Source organism: Panthera uncia, unplaced genomic scaffold, assembly GCF_023721935.1.
Source record: "Panthera uncia isolate 11264 unplaced genomic scaffold, Puncia_PCG_1.0 HiC_scaffold_1523, whole genome shotgun sequence".
In the NCBI taxonomy this organism is placed as follows: Eukaryota; Metazoa; Chordata; class Mammalia; order Carnivora; family Felidae; genus Panthera; species Panthera uncia.
This window is the reverse complement of record NW_026058166.1, coordinates 50,575-58,881: the sequence shown is the minus strand read 5'-3', so window position 1 is coordinate 58,881 and position 8,307 is coordinate 50,575. Positions and strand designations below refer to the sequence as shown.

Sequence of the window (8,307 nt, the reverse complement as noted above, 5' to 3'; positions counted from 1 at the left end):
AGTGAAGTCATATGATTTTTGTCTTTCTCTGACTAATTTCACTTAGCATAATACCCTCCAGTTCCATCCACATAGTTGCAAATGGCAAGATTTCATTCTTTGTCATTGCCAAGTAATACTCCATTGTGTATATATACCACATCTTCTTTATCCATTCATCCATCGATGGACATTTGGGCTCTTTCCATACTTTGGCTATTGTTGATAGTGCTGCTATAAACATGGGGGTGCATGTGCCCCTTTGAAACAGCACACCTGTATGCCATGGATAAATGCCTAGTAGTGCAATTGCTGGGTCATAGAGTAGTTCTATTTTTAGTTTTTTGAGGAACCTCCATACTGTTTTCCAGAGTGACTGCAGCAGCTTGCATTCCAAGAGACTTTTCTTCTTTTTTTAAATGTCTATTTATTTTTGAGAGAGAGACAGAGTGCGAGCTGGGGAGGGGTGGAGAGAGGGAGACACAGAATCTGAAGCAGGCTCCAGGCTCTGAGCTGTCAGCAGAGAGTCTGATGTGGGGCTCAAACTCATGAACTGGCAGATCATGATTTGAACCAAAGTCAGATGTTTAACCTACTGAGCCACCCAGATGCCCTGAGACTTTCCTTATTTCTTGACATAAGCATTTATTGCTGTTAACTTCCCTCTTTGAACTGCCTTTGGTACATCCCATACATTTTGGTATGTTATTTTTCCATTTTCATTAGTCTCAAAGCATGTTTTGACTTCTGTTTTGATTTATTCTTTGAAGCATTAGTTGTCAGTAGCATGGTCTAATCTCCACATATTTGTGAATTTTCCACTTTTACTTGTGTAATTAATTTCTAGTTTTGTACCATTGTGATTGGAAAAGATGCATGATATGATTTCAGCCCTCTTCAATGTATTAAGACTTATTTTGTGGTCTAACATATGATCTATCTTGGAAAATGCTCCATGTATACTTGAGAAGAATGTGTATTCTTTGGTTGGAATGGTCTGTCAACATCTGTTAAGTCCATCTGGTCTAATGTATTGTTTAAAGCCAATGTTTCCTTATTGATTTTCTGTCTGGAGGATCTATCCATTGATGTAAGTGGGTTGTTAAAGTATCCTGCTAGTATTGTGTTGCTGTCTATTTCTCCCTTTCACTCTGTTAATGTGTGCTTTATATACTCAGGCACTCCTACACTGGATGCATAAATATTTGAAAATGTTATAGCTTATTGTTAGGTTGACCACTTTATCATAATGTACACCTTTCTTTGTCTCTTATTACAGCCTTTGTTTTAAAGTCTATTTGTCTTGTTGAACTCCTGAGTTCTTGAGGGGCGAAAGTGAGAACAGATCCAAGAACATTCTTGGTTTCCTGTTTGGTGTGGACTTGGGAGGGTATTCAGAACTGTTGCCAATCTGTTCTGGAACATAGCTACACTATTCCTGAAAATATGAGGAGGACAAAGGAATCTTTAGGAATGGCTTTAAAATTGGTAAGTTGTGGTTTTGTTGCTTGAATTGCACGGGGTCCTCAGAGAAACCAATATGGATGTACTTTTTCCCTCCTAGTGAGGAAGCGGCCACAACCTAACAGGAGGAAAAATCTAGAACGATTAAAGTTTTATGTTTTTGTGTAGGAATGATGATGATGATGATGATGATGATTCCTTCAAAAAAAACCCTGTAAAAAATAAAATAAAGTCTATTTGTCTGATATAAGTGTAGCTACTCCAGCTTTGTTTTGGTTTCTGCTTGCATGGGATATCTTTTTCTATCCCTTTACCTGCAGTCTTTGTGTGTCCTTATATCTGAAGCAAGTCCCTTACAGGCAACATACAGATGGATATTTCTGAAAAGAAATCCATTCAGGTACTCTATGTCTTTTGATTGGAGAATTAGTCCACTTACATTTAAAGTAATGATTGACAGCAATGTGCTTACTGTCATTTTGTTAATTGTTTTCTGGCTATTTTCATAGTTCTTCTCTGTTCCTTTCTTCTCTTGTTTCCTTACTTTTGTGGTTTGATGATTTTCTTTAGTGGTGTGCTTATATTCCTTTCTCTTTATCTTTTGTGTATTACTTAAAAGAACTTATTTGCAAACCTAAAAACCTAGAAGCTTTTCCCACAATATTTTGAAAATATTGTGCTACTTTCTTCTGGCTTGCAAAGTTTCTGCTGAAAGATCTAGTGATAGTCTAATGGAGGTTCCCTTGTATGTAACAAGTCTTTTTTCTCTTACTGCTTTTTTAATTTTTATTTTTAAATATTTATTCATTTTTGGGGAGAGCACTAGTTGGGGAGGGGCAGAGAGAGGGGGACAGAGGATCTAAAGCAGGCTCTGTGCTGACAGGCTGACAGCAGTGAGCCTGATGAAGAGCTCAAACTCACAAACTGTGAGATCATGACCTGAGCTGAGGTCAGACCTTCAACCAACTGAGCCACCCAGGTGCCCCTCTCCTGCTGCTTTTATATTCTCTCCTTGTTTCTAACTTTTATCATTTTAATGGCAAAGTTACTGGGTTCTTCTTATTTGGAGCTCTCTGAACTTCCTGGATTTGGATGTCCATTTCCTTCCCCAGGTTAGGGAGATTTTCAGCCATTATTTCTTCAAATAAGATTTCTGCCCATTTCTCTCTCTCTTCTCCTTCTAGGAGCCCTATGTTGTGAGTGTCAGTCCAATTGATGTTGTCCCATTTTTTCCCTTAACCTATCTTCTTTTTTATTTCTTTCTCTTTTTTTTCATTTTCATTCTTTTTCCTGCTCTGATTGGGTAAGTTCCACTGCCTTATCTTTGAGTTAACAGATTCTTTCTTATGTTGCATCTAGTCTATTGTCGAACCCCTCTAGTGTATTTTTCAGTTCAGAAGTTCTATGATTTCTATTATATTTTCCATCTCTGTTGATGTTCTCCCTGTGTTTATCCATTCTTTCCCCCAGTTTAGTGAGCATATTTATAACCATTACTTTTAACTCCTTATCAGGTAAATTGTTTCTATTTTACTAAGATTTTTTTCCCAGATATTTTATCTTGTTATTTCCTTTGGAATAACTGAATTTTTTTTTCTTTCGTGGATTGAGTTTTTGGTGTTGTATCTGAAAAGTCATTGCCAAACCAAGGTTGCTTCAAATTTTTTCCTGCATTATCTATTAGGAGTTTTACAGTTTTGCATTTTACATTTAGGTTTAATTTTAAGTTAATTTTTGCGAAGGATATTAGGTCTGTATCTTTTTTTTTAATTCACTCAGCCACTCTATTTCTTTTTCTTTTTTTTTGCATGTGAATTTACAATTTTTCCAACACTATTTGTTTAATAAGCGTCTATCCTTTCTCCATTGAATTGCCTTTGCTTCTTTGTCAAAGACAATCTATTGTGTTTGTATGAACTTTTATTGGACTTTTCATTTTGTTTCATTGACTTATTTATCTATTAAGCAATACCACTCTGCCTGGGTCACTGTAACTTTATAGTAAACTTTATAGTAAGTCTTTTTTTTTTCTTCAAATTTAATTCCAAGTTAGTTAACATGTAATGTAATAATAATTCCAGGAATAGAATTTAGTGATTCATCACTTCCAAATAACACCCATTGCTCACCCCAACAAGTATCCTCCTCAATGCCCCTCACCCCTTTAGCCCTTCCCCCAACCCAACACCCCATCAGGAACCCTCAGTTTGTTCTCTGTATTTAAGTGTCTCTTATGGTTTGTCTCCCTCTCTGTTTCTATATTATTAAGGAAGAGACCTTTATGTTCATTTGTTTTGTATCTTAAATTCCACATACGAGTGAAATCATATGATATTTGTCTTTCTCTGACTGACTTATTTTGCTTAGCATAATACACTCTAGTTCCACTTATAGTAAGTCTTGAAGTCAAGTATGGTCACTCCTCTGACTTTGTTTTTCTTCTGTAATACTGTGTTGGTTATTCTAAATATTTTGCCTTTGTGCAGAAACTTCATAATTGAATTTGCAATACTCACAAAATATTTTGCCAAGATTATGATTGGGGTTGCATTGAATTTATACATTACATTGGGAAGAACTGGTATTTAAAAAATATCTCATCCATTCATGCACAGTATTTATCTTGTTATTTAGATCTTCTTTGATTTCTTTCATCAAAATTTTTTAGATTTCTTCATATAAATAATTTACATATTTTGTTAAACTTATTCCTAAGCATTACAATTTTTGATGCCCATTTAAATGGTGTGTGTTTTTAATTTCAAGTTCTAATTATTCACAGATGGCCAACAGGTACATGAAAAGGTGCTCAATATCTGTAATCATCAGGGAAATGCAAATCAAAATGACAATGAAATATCACACCAAATGACTATTATCAAAAAGACTAGAAATAATAAGTGTTGGTGAGGATGTAGAGAAAAGGAAACCCTCATGCATTGTTGGTGGGAATGTAAATGCTATATTTACATATGGAAAATAGTATGGCGATTCCTCAAAAAATTAAAAAATAGAAACATCATATGACCCAGCAATTCCACTTCTGGTTATTTAGCCAAAGAAAACAAAAACACTAACTCAAAAAGATCTATGGGCCGCCCTCCCCCATGTTAGCTGCAGTATTATTTACAATAGCAAACATATGCAAGCAACTTAACATTCCTTGATGATTGAGTGGATAAAGAAAATCACACACACACACACACACACACACACACATTATGCAGCCATAAAAAAGAATGAAACATTGTCATTTGCAACAACATGGATGGATTTTTTTTTCCAATTCAGCATTTTTAATCAGTCAACAGCTTGCTAGTAACAAGGGATGGTTTCCATTGAGGTAGGTCCTGTGCAATGGGAATGTGGTCACCAGTAACTTCTGTCTTATCCAGAGCTGCAGTAGGAAGTGGCTTATTGATTTTTGTTTTAGCCATATTGTAACCCCAGAATCAAAATATTTTTGCCTTTTATGTTATCGTTTCCTTAAGAAATTTTAACCTCCAAGCTTTTGTCCTAGATGAGGATACCTTGCTTTTAATTTTGCTTCTTCAGCTTTCTCTGGACTAGTTACTTTATCTTCCATTTCCTTCTGCTCCTCTGTGGAGGCTCTCTCAGAGACTTCTGTGGACACATGGCTCCCTCTTACCCCACTTTTCCATCTCTGCCAACATGGATGGATCTTGAGGCCTTTATGTCATATGAGATAAGTCAGGCAGATAAAGACAAGTACTCTATGATGTCACTTGTATGTGGAATCTAAAACAAAAGCAAACCAAAAAAACAAAAAACAAAAAACCAAAACACCTAAACCCAAACTACTAGATGCAGAGAATAGATTGGTGGTTGCCAGGGGTCAGTGGTGTGGGGTGGGCAAAATGGGTGAAAATAGTCAAAAGATACAAACTCCCAGTTATAAGGCATAGGGATATAATGTACAGCATGGTGACTATAGTAAATAATACTATATTGTATATTTGAAAGTTGCTAGCAGAGTAGATCTGAAAAGTTCTCATCAAAAGAAAAAAATTCTAACTATGTGTGATAATGGATGTTAATTAACCTTATTGTGGTGACCATTTTGCAACATATACAAATATTGAATTATTATATGACACTGGAAATGAGCATAATGCTATATGTCAATTATATCTCAATTAAAATAAATTCCAATTCTTTTTTTAAATTTAACTTTATTGGCTTTTCGGAAGATGGCGGCATAGGAGGATGCTGGGCTCACCGCGTGTCCTGCTGATCACTTGGATTCCACCTACACCTGCCTAAATAACCCAGAAAACCGCCAGAGGATTAGCAGAATGGAGTCTCCAGAACCAAGCGCAGACGAGAGGCCCACAGAAGAGGGTAGGAAGGGCGGCGAGGTGGTGCGCGCTACACGGACTGGCGGGAGGGAGCTGGGGCGGAGGGGCGGCCTGCCGGCCAAGCAGAGCCCCTGAGTCTGGCTGGCAAAAGTGGAGGGGCCGGACGGAGTCTGTTCTGACAGCAAGCGGGACTTAGCATCTGAGAGGTCATAAGTTAACAGCTCTGCTCAGAAAGCGGGAAGGCTGGAGGACAAAGGGAGGGAGAGTTGCTGAGCCCCGGGATGACAGAGCTCAGTTTGGCGGGGAACAAAGGCGCTCGCCAGCGCCATCTCCCTCGCCCACCCCCCAGCCAAAATCCCAAAGGGAATCAGTTCCTGCCAGGGAACTTGCTTGCTCCTCGCAAACACCCAACGCTGTGCTTCTGCGGAGCCACCCCTCCAGCAGCGGGTCTGACTCACTCCTGCTGCCACAGGGCCCCTCCTGAAGTGGATCACCTAAGAAGAAGCGAGCTAAGCCTGCCCCTCCTGCCCCTGTGCACCTTGCCTACCCACCCCAGCTAATACGCCAGATCCCCAGCACCACAAGCCTGGCAGTGTGCAAGTAGCCCAGACGGGCCACGCCAACCCACAGTGAATCCCGCCCCTAGGAGAGGGGAAGAGAAGGCACACACCAGTCTGACTGTGGCCCCAGCAGTGGGCTGGGGGCAGACATCAGGTCTGACTGCAGCCCCGCCCACCAACTCCAGTTATACACCACAGCACAGGGGGAGTACCCTGCAGGTCCGCACCACTCCAGGGACTATCCAAAATGAACAAACAGAAGAATTCCCCTCAAAAGAATCTCCAGGAAATAACAACAGCTAATGAACTGATCAAAAAGGATTTAAATAATATAACAGAAAGTGAATTTAGAATAATAGTCATAAAATTAATCGCTGGGCTTGAAAACAGTATAGAGGACAGGAGAGAATCTCTTGCTACAGAGATCAAGGGACTAAGGAACAGTCAGGAGGAGCTGAAAAACGCTTTAAACGAGATACAAAATAAAATGGAAACAACGACAGCTCGGATTGAAGAGACAGAGGAGAGAATAGGTGAACTAGAAGATAAAATTATGGAAAAAGAGGAAGCTGAGAAAAAGAGAGATAAAAAAAATCCAGGAGTATGAGGGGAAAATTAGAGAACTAAGTGATACACTAAAAAGAAATAATATACGCATAATTGGTATCCCAGAGGAGGAAGAGAGAGGGAAAGGTGCTGAAGGGGTACTTGAAGAAATAATAGCTGAGAACTTCCCTGAACTGGGGAAGGAAAAAGGCATTGAAATCCAAGAGGCACAGAGAACTCCCTTCAGACGTAACTTGAATCGATCTTCTGCATGACATATCATAGTGAAACTGGCAAAATACAAGGATAAAGAGAAAATTCTGAAAGCAGCAAGGGATAAATGTGCCCTAACATATAAAGGGAGACCTATAAGACTCGTGACTGATCTCTCTTTTGAAACTTGGCAGGCCAGAAAGGCATTGCAGGAGATCTTCAATGTGATGAACAGAAAAAAATATGCAGCCAAGAATCCTTTATCCAGCAAGTCTGTCACTTAGAATAGAAGGAGAGATAAAGGTTTTCCCAAACAAACAAAAACTGAAGGAATTCGTCACCACTAAACCAGCCCTACAAGAGATCCTAACGGGGATCCTGTGAGACAAAGTACCAGAGACATCGCTACAAGCATAAAACATACAGACATCACAATGACTCTAAACCCGTATCTTTCTATAATAACACTGAATGTAAATGGACTAAATGCACCAACCAAAAGACATAGGGTATCAGAATGGATAAAAATACAAGACCCATCTATTTGCTGTCTACAAGAGACTCATTTTAGACCTGAGGACACCTTCAGATTGAGAGTGAGGGGATGAAGAACTATTTATCATGCTACTGGAAGCCAAAAGAAAGCTGGAGTAGCCATACTTATATCAGACAAACTAGACTTTAAATTAAAGGCTATAACAAGAGATGAAGAAGGACATTATATAATAATCACAGGGTCTATCCATCAGGAAGAGCTAACAATTATAAATGTCTATGTTTATGAGAAATGTTGGTCTTTAATTTTTTTTGAAATTTATTGTGAAATTGGTTTCCATACAACACCCAGTGCTCATCCCAAAAGGTGCCCTCCTCAATACCCATCACCCACCCTCCCCTCCCTCCCACCCCATCAGCCCTCTGTTTGTTCATGTAATTTTATATGCTTATAAAGTCTTTGTCTAGTTTTGGTATTAGTGTTATGCTGGCTTTACACAAGGAGTTAGGAAGTGTTCTCTTTGCTTTGATTTTCTGGAATAGATTGTAGATTATCGGTATTACATCTTATGCAAACGATTAATAGAATTCACACACGAAACCATCTGAGTTAGATGTTTTCTGTTGTGAAGATTATTAATTAAGAATTCAACTTCTTTAAAAGATGTAGGTATATTCAGTTATCTATTTCTCCTTGTATGAGTTTTGGTAGATTGTGTCTTTAAGGAATT

The 8,307-nt window shown here is 38.6% G+C and overlaps 1 pseudogene; it reads right to left on the bottom strand.

The window, feature by feature from the left end:
- Positions 1 to 4,739: 4,739 nt before the first annotated feature.
- On the bottom strand, positions 4,740 to 5,071 carry LOC125917140 (cAMP-regulated phosphoprotein 19-like; annotated as a pseudogene).
- Positions 5,072 to 8,307: the final 3,236 nt, after the last annotated feature.